Source organism: Hibiscus syriacus, unplaced genomic scaffold (assembly GCF_006381635.1).
Source record: "Hibiscus syriacus cultivar Baekdansim isolate YM2019G1 unplaced genomic scaffold, ASM638163v2 tig00110584_pilon, whole genome shotgun sequence".
Classification (NCBI taxonomy): domain Eukaryota; kingdom Viridiplantae; phylum Streptophyta; class Magnoliopsida; order Malvales; family Malvaceae; genus Hibiscus; species Hibiscus syriacus.
Genome location: NW_024062792.1, coordinates 3,480,878 through 3,494,812, shown reverse-complemented (window position 1 = coordinate 3,494,812; position 13,935 = coordinate 3,480,878).

Sequence of the window (13,935 nt, the reverse complement as noted above, 5' to 3'; positions counted from 1 at the left end):
GAAAAGTGTTGGGATCCCACGAAAGTTGAGGTGATGAAAAGAAATAGCAGTGAAAGGGAAGTGGTTTGCTTTTGTTAGTGTTGTTGGACGTTTTGCCAGTGGTTTTGGTAATTAAGCTTAGTTGAAAAAACAACCAAACCAGCAAAAACAAGCGCATCATATGGGGGCAAACTATAAAGGCCAAAAATAAAAACTGTCGTGGACAACTCCTCCAACTCATCAAGTTATGGCATCATTCGTCCAAGATACTTTGGTTCTTTATATTATAGAAATGAAAACGTCATCGTACGAAGGAGAAACTTTATTTGAAAGTTTACGCCTCAACAAAAGCATGATTTTCGCTCTTATAAAATACTCGAGGAACATTAGAAGAAAAAAAATGAAAGAGTATAATTTTTAAAATTAATGAAATTTTTATAGGAAGAATATAAAAAAATTATTTGCTTTATTTAATTAACATTATATGTAAAGTCATGATACTATAGACAATAGTAGTAATTTGGAAAATATTTCAGAAGAAACAGAAACTATAAATGCTTCAGATACAACTGATGAAAACAAATATTCTTCAACGAAACAAAAAATTATTAAGATTCCAGAACCTATGGGAACTGATCAGTCATATTCAAATCTAAAAGGAAAAAAATATATCCAGATATTTTTGAAGATGACTATTTAAGGTCTTCTTATCGAAATAAAAATATTGACCATAATACTACTAGAATAATAAGAGAACAGGCAGAAAACATCTACACTAATGAAGTTAAAAGTGACCAAACAGGAAAAACTTCACAACCAATCTCTTATAATGTTGAAATCTTATAATATTTCTATATCAAATTATGAAAAAAAAATCATAGATGGTTGGACACAATATATGACAATTGTTGTAAACAACAATAACTATACAAAAAGAAAAAAATTTAAATTATTTTGTAGAAACCTTTTAAGGTGATGTCTTACAGTCTATTTGTAGATGAGAAGAATCAAACATAAGAATAAGAGTAATTAATTAATTAAATTCAAATGCTTAAAGATGTACTAAAAGGAGTAAAACAAATTTTAAAATAGAATTTTGTAGTTATATAGATAACCAAGATTAAGAGAATCAAGCTAGTGATACATCATCAAACTTATATTTTTAATTTTTTTTCTCATAAACAAATATGAATTTTATCTAGAAAAATATGGTAGACTTTCAGGAGTAGAGATTAGAGGAATATATTCGATAAGAAATAGAATAAACTATGTTAGAGAAAGAACCACTAAATATTATCTATAGACAAAAGTAACTAAAAAAGTGAAAAATAATTTAAATGATAGATATTGCATAAGTATTCTAGAGAATGAATGGAAATTTAGATGTTAACAAATTTATTTAAATAGAAGAATTAAAAAGAAAAATTAAAAATATAAGTTGATTAAAAGTTTTAAGAATAAAATATTAAATTATAAATATTTTATTGTGATGAAGAAAGAGATATAGCACAACTTGTCTTAATAAAGATAGAATGTTGAAAAGATGATTAAAACACTTGAAGAACAAAAACCAGAAATCTGTTTAAAAAAGGAAATAAATCTTGATAAAATATTATATGAATTAATATTAGAAATAGAATATGATAGTGATGATAATGAATATATATTTATGTTAGGTAGTAGTTCTAATAATTAATTAGAAAAATGACCTAAAAGAACTCATCCGATGAAATGATAAAATAAATAAATAAATATTTATATTTCTAAATAAAAACAAATATAAATTTAAAATATGAAGTCAAATGCATATTGAAAATATTAGTGAAAACATGGCTACCAGACACATAAGGTGAATTAACGGAAATTCCACTTTTTACAAAAGAAAAAATTAAAAGGATTAAGAAGTACCCACAGGTTAGGTACATACATTTAGGTTTAATAATGATAATAATTAGAGTTCTATTTACAGATCACAAACTTGATTTGAATCTGACAACACGAATCAATTTACTTGAACTAAAATCCGATATGTGCTTAAACAAGATGACCCAAATTTGATCTAAAACCCAAAATAAATCAAATCAAATCAAAATCGATTCAAATTTTAATTGGACTGAAATTAACTCGAATCAAAAGTAACTCGAACCAAAAGTAAACTGAATCGAAAGTAATCAAACTGAAAAACTCCGAACTAAAAGCAACCAAAATTTGATTTACCCATATTTGATCCAAATCAAACTTCGATCTGATTTTATCCTAATAATTGAGTCTAAGTTAATGAATAATTTATTATTATTATTATTATTATTATTATTATTATTATTATTATTATTTATTTTTAATAATTTGATAAATAGTAAAATTTTGTATGTTTTATTCTTATTTTGTATTATACTACTAGTTAACCATCACTAGTAATAATTTAATGGTCCAATATAACAAAAAGAACATATCTATATCTGATATGATAACTTATAAAGTATTTAAAAATTTATTTGATATGAAAGATTATAAAATAAAATTACTCATACCCAAAATTTTAGATTGTGTGATTAACTTTAATTTGCATCACTTAGAATGTTGATTATAAACAAATTTTAAAAAATAATTTTGTTTTCTACAACTACAAATTGTCATGAGCACAAGTGTTAAATAAAAAATTCTCATTCAAAAGTGATATGAAGATACAAACCAAATAAAATACCTACACTCAACTGCTCCTGCATATCAAAATTGGTTATATTGAGTTTTTTTAGTAAAGAGTTTCTTAATAAAACTTAAAAACAAAACAATAAATTTGTCTCAAAAAATTAAAGTCAACCTTCATAAATTTTATAATACTAGTACACACAAAACTTTGCTGCGGTCCAATCCACAAAGGGTATAAAAAAATTCTTCGTTTTCTATAGTTGCACAAGCAATAACAAAAAATTATTAATTTATTTGAATTATTTGTAAAACATAAAATTAAATAATTTAATTTTTAATTCAAAATAAACAAATATAATAGACTTGTAATACGTGGGTAAGATTTGGGCGACCAATTTCAGTAAAATCTCTCTTCCCCAAAAGGACACAAGGTTCTTTATCCACATGGCCACTTTGTCTTTAATAAATCCAAAGATCTCCATTTTGTTCCTTCCTACAACGAGGGGAAGGCCGAGGTAGGAACCCAAATTGTCAGCTTTTGAAACGTCAAAGGCCTCTCTAACACGTCTTCGATAATCAAGAGGAGTGTCGGAACTGAAGTAAATACTATATTTTTTGTAGTTGATCTTTTGTCCCGATGAAGACTCGTACAAATTCAAAATCTCTTTTAACCTTCGGGCCTATTGAATAGAATTCTCAAGGAAAAGAATACTATCATCAGCATAGAACGTGCGGGTGACTCTCGGCCCTCTCACACTAGCCTTAACCCTTTTGACGTGTCGGTTGCGTTGTGCTGCGATAAGAGCTGTCGACAAGCCCTGAGAGCAAACCAAGAAGTGATATGGGGAGAAGGGTTCCCCTTGTCGAAGTTCTCTCCCTGACTTGAAGGTTTACGACACTTGTCCATTGATGCGAATGCAATAAGACACTGAAGAATTGTATTTCAACGTAAGCTGAGAAAACCTCATGTCAAAACCCATTCTTCCCATTACAAGCCCAACGAAGTTTCATTCCACTCTATTGTAAGCATTTTCTACGTTAAGTTTAAGCCATGCTCCTTTTTGGTCCGTTGTTTGAGCCTTTGAGGTAATGAAGGAGCTCGTGAGACACAAGAAAGTTATCTAAAATTTGTCTACCTGGAACAATGCGCACCGATTTTCTGAAATACAAGAAGGCGTGAGAGATTTAAAATGGTTAACAATAGTTTTGGACACCAGATGATAGTGCATAAGCTAATCGGTCAAAAAAATTTCATTAATCGTGGTCTTACAATTTTGGGAATGAGAACAATGACAGTTCGATTAACATGCTCAAAATCACAATGACCATTAAGAAGATTTAAACATAACGACACAACATCTTCACCAACAATCGACCAAATGGAACAATAAAAATTACTAGGCAAACCATCAATATCAGGAGCTTTGTTTGGATTGATTTAAGCAAAGGCGGAGAGGACTTAAGCTACCGAGAGCTTCTTGAAAAGCATGGTGTTCTCCTCCGGTGAAGTGCAAGTATCGATGGTGTCCAAAATCACCCTTACTGGTTTGGCATAAAGAAAAGTGATAGAGAGAATCAAAGAACATAATGGTACACTCAAATATCTCCCCCGACTTTTCCATCGAAACACCAACACTATTCTCTGAACCTCGAATCCAATTCTTCTTCTTTCGGGCATTAACACGTGCATGAAAAATATGGTATTTCTGTCCCGTCTTTTAGCCATGACTCCCGAGACCGTTGGAGCCAATAAGCCTCGTCCTTAGCAAGAAGGTCTCTAAGTTCCTTCTTAGTTTCACAAAGAGCACAGAGTGAGTTGTCGGTAATGGGTAACGATTCAAGATTAGGCACCTACCATTTTTAGCTTTTCTTATACAAGTCTTCTGCCAACTATTCAACCTAGCCCCCACCGCTTCAATTTTTTCCAAGGCTGACCCATGGGTGAATGCCCAACTTTTTCCAACACCTTTCCACACGCTTCTTCCATCACCCAACAAGAGTCAAACTCCCTATGTGTTGAGAATAATACATGTGTGATCAGACGTGGAGGAGAGTTCAGTCGTGACAACCCATTACGTCGAAACGATTTTTTTTGTTGAAAAAACACACATTTTTAATTTTCTTTGATTAATTTTTAATTAAAAAGTAATGTGATTTTAAAAAATCTTTCGCTTTGGAAATTTTAGGATTCCCTTTAAATAAAATAAAATACGGTTTGAGGAGTCATCACCAATCTTTGATTAGGGTGTGATTGGGCACCCAAAAACATATTTGTCATTTTAATAAAAATATTGATTTTAATTAAAACAAAAAATTTACAGTCCGCGTACCAGAAAATTGAGTTCGAGAGTCGGTTACGCTTAGGGAATGATTAACACCCCTACAACGCCCTAAATCGGTACCTAGTCGAATTAATTGTCTTTGCAATGAAATTTACAAGTTCGAATTTAATTTAGTTTAAGACCCCTTAAAACAATACTCTATGAATTTTAGAACGAAACCTAATAATATTAAATTATTTCCTATCAAGAAGAAACGACCCCTCATACCTTGAGACAATCAATTCTTACTCCAATCGAAATAAAGAAATATTACGGTTTCATTGCAATAATCAAATGCACGAAATTAAACAAATTTAATTAAAAGTTACCAATCATTTTAGAAAGAAGAAGGATATTCGTTTATTTAAAGACGTTGAGATCGGACCTTATATAAATTCTAACGATCTTTTCTCGACGAATTTAAATAAACGAACATTTCTTTTTCTTTCGCTCCTAAGTTTTAGGTGGAATCATTTTTTTGGGGTTTCACTTTTGGGATATGTTTTCAGTTTAAAATCATCGGAAACGACTTTCTTATAAGTTAAGACAGTCTCCTCACAACAATTTTAAAATGGAAGAATATTACCCTTAATCCAGTTATTTTATATGGGTCGAGTTATGCATATGAAGGGTATCATACATCTCTTACAAAAATGATGTCATGCGATTTTCTAATGAATCATCCGCATACTCATACATATGTAAACATATCAACATGCGAAACAAATAAATACAACTAATTAAAGAAGACAACTATCTAGTAAGGAACTAGATTAAAAGAAATCAGAAATGCAAGGATTAAATCTAATAGATAAAATAATCTAAATTAAGATTAAAATAATTGAGACCTAAATTTAAAGATTCAACTTAAAAAAACAGTGGCCAAAATAGAAAAAAGACCTAAGTTAAAAGGACTAAAGAGAGAATAACCCAAAGACTAGTGACCAGAGTGTAAGAATAAGCTAAAATAGGGAGGGCCTCTACGTGGTTTTCCATAAAACTTTAACACAAAAGGTAATTTTTTATTTAAGGTTAATAGCCCTTATATATATACGTGGGTATATATATGTAAAATATGAAGACTAAAATAATTTAATCAGAAAGGTAGGAGGACTAAAATGTGTTTTAACCATTTAAAACAAGAATCAAAGCCTAGCTAGACAAAGCCAGTAAGGACCAACATGAAAATATACCAAAAATACACATGTACAAAATCAAACAATCAACTAGTAATTAAAATAATCAGTGATTAAATTGTAAGAACAAATAAACCAACGGCCCAAATCATAAAAATGCAAACTTTAGATGATGACTGAAGCAGAATATTACACAAATAACAAGGACCTAATGTGATATTACCCCACTCGCCAGACGCGGGTTGCCCTAACCCTTAAACGCTGCCGTTTTGGAAGCAGTATATATATATATATATATATGATATTTCAGATGAAGGATTTAACCTATCCCATTTTGTTTTTCCTCGCATCCATTTTTCTCTTCGTGCTTTGTATCCCTATTTCTTTCCTTTCTCTTCTCGGCCTCGACTAAACTTAAGGCCACCGTGGCCCCCGCCCTATGGCCGCTCCGACGAGGAACTAAGAGTCCTAAAAGGCACACAAACGAAACCTAAACTCTAAATTCACAAAAACCCTCTGACTTCTCCTCCCAAATAAGACCCCGGGGATGATTTACCTTCGATTTAGGGGGTTTTGACTCCAGACGACGGCTATGATCCCTTTCAAATGGAGAATGTAAGTGCTTTCTTACATTTCAGGGTTCTCTTTTGTGTTTTATGGGTACTCGATAGCTCTTCACTCATAAAAATGGAAGCTTTTTTTAGTTTCGTTTCTGTGGTAGGGTAACTTTTACTCGGTTGTTTTTCTTTTGGTTTGTTTGTTTCCGAGAGAAACGAGGTCGAGGTGATATTTTTTTTGCCATGGTTTATGATATATATATATATATATCCTTTTTTTCTTTTTTTCTTTTCTTTTTTTCTGTTTTTCTTTTATGTTTTTGCATGCACCGCTGGAGGCTCTGCGTGGCAATGGGAAATGTAACCCCCCAGACTCGGTCTGTAAGTTAGACCCAAACCTAAGTGGTCACATATCCCATTCAGAGTTTTTTTTTTACAACTTATAGAATATTAAACAAAATATATTAATATTACAGATATGTCCAAAACGATAGCAAATACATGTCACAAAATATAACAGAAAAACATATAGAAATATATGTTCGTACAAAATAAGTAGTTGATCTCCCCTGATGCCAAATCTGCTAGCTTATGGTCTGCTATTATCTGAAAAAGGGTAAAAACTATAGAATGAGCTAAAAAGCTCAGTGTGCTCCAAACAGTGTATAAAATGTACGAATAAAATATTCCAGTAAAATCAGTTATCAAACATGTTTTATATATATATACTACCCCCATCCATCAAGTCCAAATTGTGTAGGTTCCCCAGAACCATACACCCACCAACAAGTCCAGTAAAGTCCTGAGCACACAGAGAGGAGCCGGTAAATAAGGTCCTGAGCACACAGTAGAGGAACCTCCAGGTATACTTCCTCCAACATTATTCCCCCCAAAATAATCATATTCCGCTTATAACGGATATATGTATATCAAAAATTAAAACATAATTCAAGTCAAGTACAAAACAGAGTCCATGTCAAGTATCATATAAAAATTCAGGTCAAATATCATATCAGAATCCAGGTCAAAAATCAGATAAACTATTTATATGATAGTTTAAAACAGTAAAATAACACTGTCAGGAAACACACCTGTAACAGTCTGGGAAATCAGATAGGGAAGCCTATTACTGGGTCTGTCGATCACGTTCTGCTGCAGCGCTAGACCCTACGAATTGGAAAAATCCATATTGGAATCCTAATATAAATAATCTAAATATTATTTAAATAATATACGAAAACCTACGGGTAATTCTCGTAGTACGCGGTTCAGGCTGATCTAACGAACGGATAACACCGGACCTAATTGATCATTGCTCAGGTGAAACACGAGTACCTTCATAAAATATTTTTATTGAATAAATCCTTGACCAAATCTCATTTAAATAATCAAAATATTAAAATATTAAGCCTTTTGGGTTTAAAAGCTCGATTCGGGAATTTCGGGTCAGAATTTGGCAAAACGGACTTCAGAATCAAATTCAGGACGTCGAAAAACATAAAGTATGACTTTCCGAAATTTCAAATTCTTGGTCAAAAATAAATTCAACGGGTTTGACTGACGATTTGGAGACTTTTGGGTTTGAATTTAGTGAAACGGACCCCAAAAACGGATTCGGGACATCGAAAACTATCAGGATAGGTATTTGTGGTCGAAAACAAAGGTCGTTTAATAGCCGGTCAAAGCCGGTCAAAGTTCTGGTCAAAGGAGGTCAACAAACTGTCAAACATTTTACACAAATAGCACCCTTTTTAAAATAATTACCAATATAACACCCTTTTCGAATTAATTCCCAAAATAGCACCAAAACCAAATTAATTCCCAAAATAGCACCGATCAACGGGTCGGGTCAACGGTCGGGTCGGGTCAACGGGTCGGGTCGTGACCGGTCAAATCGGTCAAAACCGGTTTCCAGCGTTCACTCGCCTACGGTGGCGCTTGTGGCGCGTGCGACGTCCTCCGGGGCTCTAAAAATCACGGAAAAATTTCTAAAAATTATTTTGAGCGATTTCGAGATACTTACTAAGATCGGTTCAAATTTTTGAACGGCGGAGAGCTCGATTTCGACTCGGCCGAATCTTTGACTGATCCACCTCCCCACGCGCCGTCGTCAACGGAGATCGAGGATGACACCGGCGGACTCGAAACGGCACAAGGAACACGATGGTGCGGGAGGTGTCGTAAACGGAGTAGCGATCGACGATGAATTTAGGATTTTCTAGGCGATTGAGCTTAAAAAAAAGTCGATGCTTTGACTTGAAATTCACGGTGTTTGGAAGCGTTTCGCTTCAATTAAATTGAGGGGATTGTTCCTGACTCGATAACGAACACGATGGTACTTTCAAAACGACGATCGGAATTCGGACGGTGTCGGAATCGTCGTCGGAAGTTGAGGTAAGGAAATGGAAATTTGGGAGGAATTGGGTTCTGATTTTCAGAACCCAATTCACGCATTTATTATATATATAAACCAAATACCTAACTTTTTTGGGTAAATTCAGGGCTTGGTCCCTGAATTTTCTTTAACTCTAAAATAAGCTACAAGTTTTAAAATCTTTCAATTTAGTCCCTAAAAATTACCAATTTTCACAATTAAATCTTCAATTCCATTTAACTATTATTTTGATATTATCGGGTTGTTACAATTCTCCCTCTCTACAAGAAATTTCGTCCTCGAAATTTACCTTATGAAAACAGATGAGGAAATTGAACCTCCATTGACTCCAATGTCTCCCAAGTAGCTTCTGAGGGGCTACGATTACTCCATTGCACTTTGACCATTGGAATACGCCTATTCCGAAGGACTCGCTCATCCATCTCTAAAACCTGAACAGGCTCCTCCTCATATGACAAATCAGGTCTCAGCTCTACCTCATCAACCTGGATGATGTGATATGGATCTAGACGGTATCGCCTCAACATAGAAACATGAAAAACATCATGAATACGACTGAGCTGGGAAGGTAACTCAAGCTGATAAGCAACAGGTCCAACTTTCTTCAGAATACGATACGGCCCAATAAATCGCGGACTCATTTTACCTTTACGTCCAAATCTCAATACCTTCTTCCATGGAGATACCCTGAGAAAAACCTGATCTCCAACCTCAAACTCGATATCCTTACGTCGCTTATCTGCGTATGACTTCTGCCTATCAAATGCCTCTCTTAAGTGATCACGGATCAGTCTGACAGTATCTTCAGTCTCTCGAACTAAGTCTGGACCCAAAGATTTTCTATCATGTAACTCTGTCCAACATATAGGAGTACGACATCTACGTCCATACAGAGCCTCGTACGGTGCCATGCGAATACTCGCCTGATAACTATTATTATAAGCAAACTCAGCTAATGGAAAGAAATCTTCCCAACTACCACGAAAATCAATCACACAACCCCGTAACATATCCTCCAACACCTGAATCACTCGCTCAGACTGTCCATCAGTTTGGGGATGAAAAGCTGTACTGAAATTCAAACGAGTACCCAGAGCCTCGTGCAAAGCTTTCCAGAACCTGGAAGTGAATCTCAGATCTCGATCAGATATGATAGACAACGGAACACCATGAAGTCTAACGATCTCAAAAATGTACAACTTAGCCAGTTTATCCAGAGAATAATTAACCCGAATAGGGATAAAGTGCGCTGACTTGGTGAGTCGATCAACAATCACCCAGATAGAATCCTTTTTGGAAGGAGTTAGAGGAAGACCAGTAACGAAGTTCATCGTAATACTCTCCCATTTCCACTCAGGAATCTCAATTGACTGTAACAATCCAGACGGATGCTGGTGCTCTGCCTTAACCTGCTGACATGTCAAACACCTTGCCACAAAATCTGAAATATTCTTCTTCATACCAGTCCAAAAGTAGCGCTCTTTGAGATTATTATACATTTTGTCCCCACCAGGATGCATAGCATAAAGACTATTATGAGCCTCCTGAAGAATAATCTGTCTCAACTCATCATCTTTAGGGACGCAGTAACGACCGTGAAAACACAAAATACTATCCTGATCCACAGTATACTCCAAACTCGATCCATGCTTAACTTGTTCAATAATGGGAAGCAACAAGCTATCAAGGAGTTGTTTGGCCTTAATCTCCTTGGCCAAAGTAGGTTTAACCTGTAACTCTGCTAATAGGCTATTATCATCAAATAAGCTCAAGTTGGCAAATAAGGCTCTGAGATCTGATATCGCCTTACGGCTCAAGGCGTCTGCCACTACATTAGCCTTCCCTGGATGATATTCTATCTCAAAATCATAGTCCTTTAAAAGCTCCAACCAGCGACGCTGTCTCAATTTTAATTCTTTCTGAGTAAGCAGATACTTCAGACTCTTATGATCAGTATAGATATAACACTTTTCTCCGTAGAGGTAGTGTCTCCAGATCTTTAAAGCAAAAACCACCGCAGGTAATTCCAGATCGTGAGTAGGATAATTACGCTCATGCGGCCTTAACTGACGTGACGCATAAGCAACAACCTTCTTCTCTTGCATCAAAACACATCCTAATCCAGAATGAGAAGCATCACTGTAGACAGAAAAATCCTTCCCAGATTCAGGCTGAATCAACACTGGGGCTTGAGTTAAAACAGTCTTCAATTTCTCAAAGCTAGCTTGTTGGTCCTCAGACCAGACAAATGGAACATCTTTCCTCAATAGTTTCGTCAGAGGAGCTACAATAAGGGAGAACCCCTCAACGAAACGACGGTAGTAACCAGCTAAGCCCAAGAAACTACGGATCTCAGAGACGTTTCTGGGTTGCTTCCAGTTCAGAATAGCCTCCACTTTGCTTGGATCCACCTGAATGCCATCAGCAGAGACGATATGTCCAAGAAAAGTCACTTTGCTGAGCCAGAACTCACACTTGCTCAACTTAGCGTATAGCTTATTCTCCCGTAGAGTCTGAAGAACAATCCTTAAATGCTCCTCATGTTCTACTTCACCTCTAGAATACACCAGTATATCATCAATGAATACAACTACAAACCGGCCCAAATAAGGTCGAAACACCCTATGCATCAGATCCATAAAAGCAGCAGGGGCATTAGTTAACCCGAATGACATCACTAAAAACTCATAGTGCCCATATCGAGTACGGAAAGCAGTCTTCGGAATATCTGAATCTTTCACTTTGAGTTGATAATAACCAGATCGTAAGTCTATCTTTGAAAAGATAGAAGCCCCTCGAAATTGGTCAAATAGATCGTCGATTCTGGGCAGAGGATATTTGTTTTTCACCGTGAGCTTGTTCAGTTTCCTATAATCGATACAGAGTCTCAACGTCCCATCTTTCTTCTTGACAAAAAGAACTGGGGCTCCCCACGGTGATACACTAGGTCGAATATATCCCCTGTCCAACAACTCCTGAAGTTGAACTTTCAGTTCCTTAAGCTCCTTTGGGGCCATACGATAAGGAGCCATTGAAACCGGGGTGGAACCAGAATAGACTTCAATCACAAACTCGACTTCTCTATCTGGAGGTAATCCAGGCAACTCCTCGGGAAAAACATCAGGAAATTCCTTGACAATTCAGATGACTTCAATATCGGATTGCGATCTCCTAGTGTCCAAAATATAAGCAAGAAACACCTCGGAACCCTTCTTGATCATCTTCTCCGCTACCAAGGCAGACACAACATTCGTCAGAAATCCACGTCGTTCCCCAATCATTACAATCTTTCGATTATCTAGGGTCTTCAGAATAGCTCTCTTAGTCTCAAAATCAATATTTACTCAATGTTTGTCCAACCAATCTACGCCGAGAATCAAATCGAACTCTTCAAAGGGTAACTCCATCAGGTCAGCCAGAAAAATCTCCCCATTGATCTCTATAGGGCACTTTCTAAAAATACGATCCAACACGATGGATTTGCCTAAGGGGCTTTGAACTATCACTGAACGCTCAGTATTCTCAACAGGAATATTTAGACCCTCAGAAACGGAATGTGATACATAGGAATTTGTAGAGCCACTATCAAACAATGCAAAGTATGGAACTGAATGAATAGTAACAATACCTGCAGTCACATTTGGCCCATCATGATCTTGTCAAAGTCTGGCAGTGTAAACCAATGCAGGCTGTCTGGCATCAGATCTCACTGGACCTCTACTCTGAGATGCTCGGCCTCTACTAGCCGATCCTGGTACTCTGCCCTGACTATGACTCACTGTTGGAGTCTGAACAGTACTCTGAGTACGAGCGGGAGTACGAGCTGGTGTCTGAAATGAACGATCTCGCTCTGGACAGTCCCTCAAAAAATGGTCACCAGAACCACACTTATAACATGTGCCCAATTTCATTCTGCATTCTCCAATATGATGTTTTCCACAGTAATGACATATCTTCAAAGGTTGCAACCCAGATGATCCACCATGTCTAGAAGAATGTACAATTGAAGAACCAGATGCAACAAGTCTGACACTTGCACCGCCTCTCTGAAAAGAATCACCCCTGCCTCTCTTGCTAGGATGTGCAGAAGAATTAACAGAACCAGAAGGCCTCCTGAATCGATTCTGGGCTCGATCACTATCTCTCATGTGCTCTATACCCAATCGCTCTATTTCCTCAGCAGTCTTGGCTATCTCAACCAGGGCGTCAAAATTTCTCTCTCGGTGGGTAGCGACTCGACTCCTGATCTCATACCTGAGTCCATTCTCGAACCTCAAGCATCGATCTGTCTCAGTGTCCACAAGTCCAGGAGCATATCGGCTCAATCGGATGAATTCAACCTCATAATCCATAACAGACATATTACCCTGCTCTAGATTCTGAAACTCCTGGCGTCGCTCATGCAGATATCTCTCTCCGATATAGCAACTTCGGAAGCGCATCTTGAAAAGATCCCATGTTAATTGGTTCCTCGGAATACTACCAGAAATGGATTGCCACCATCTGAAGCTTTCTTTCTTCAACATAGTTAGGGCCCCCTTTAACTTTTGCTCAAGTCTGAGGTCCATCTCATCCATAATCCTCTCTGTGTCCTCGAGCCAATACTCAGCGTCTGTCGGAGGTCCACCAGTAAAACCCTCGAATGGTACTACACCAGCAGCGACCAAAGAATTTGAAATCTCCACTGCAGTCATGTTACTAGGGGCTCTAGCAACTCTCTGAAACATACGGAAGATAGCTCTAGTAATGGCGTCTTCATTCATCTCAGTATCCTCATCCTCCGTAACGGGAGGGTCTCTCACGGGAGTAAACTGATCATCATGAGAAAGAGTCAGATCTACTTGCCGAACAGGAGGATCACGTGGTGACATCGAATCGTCTATCGTAACAGAAGGTCG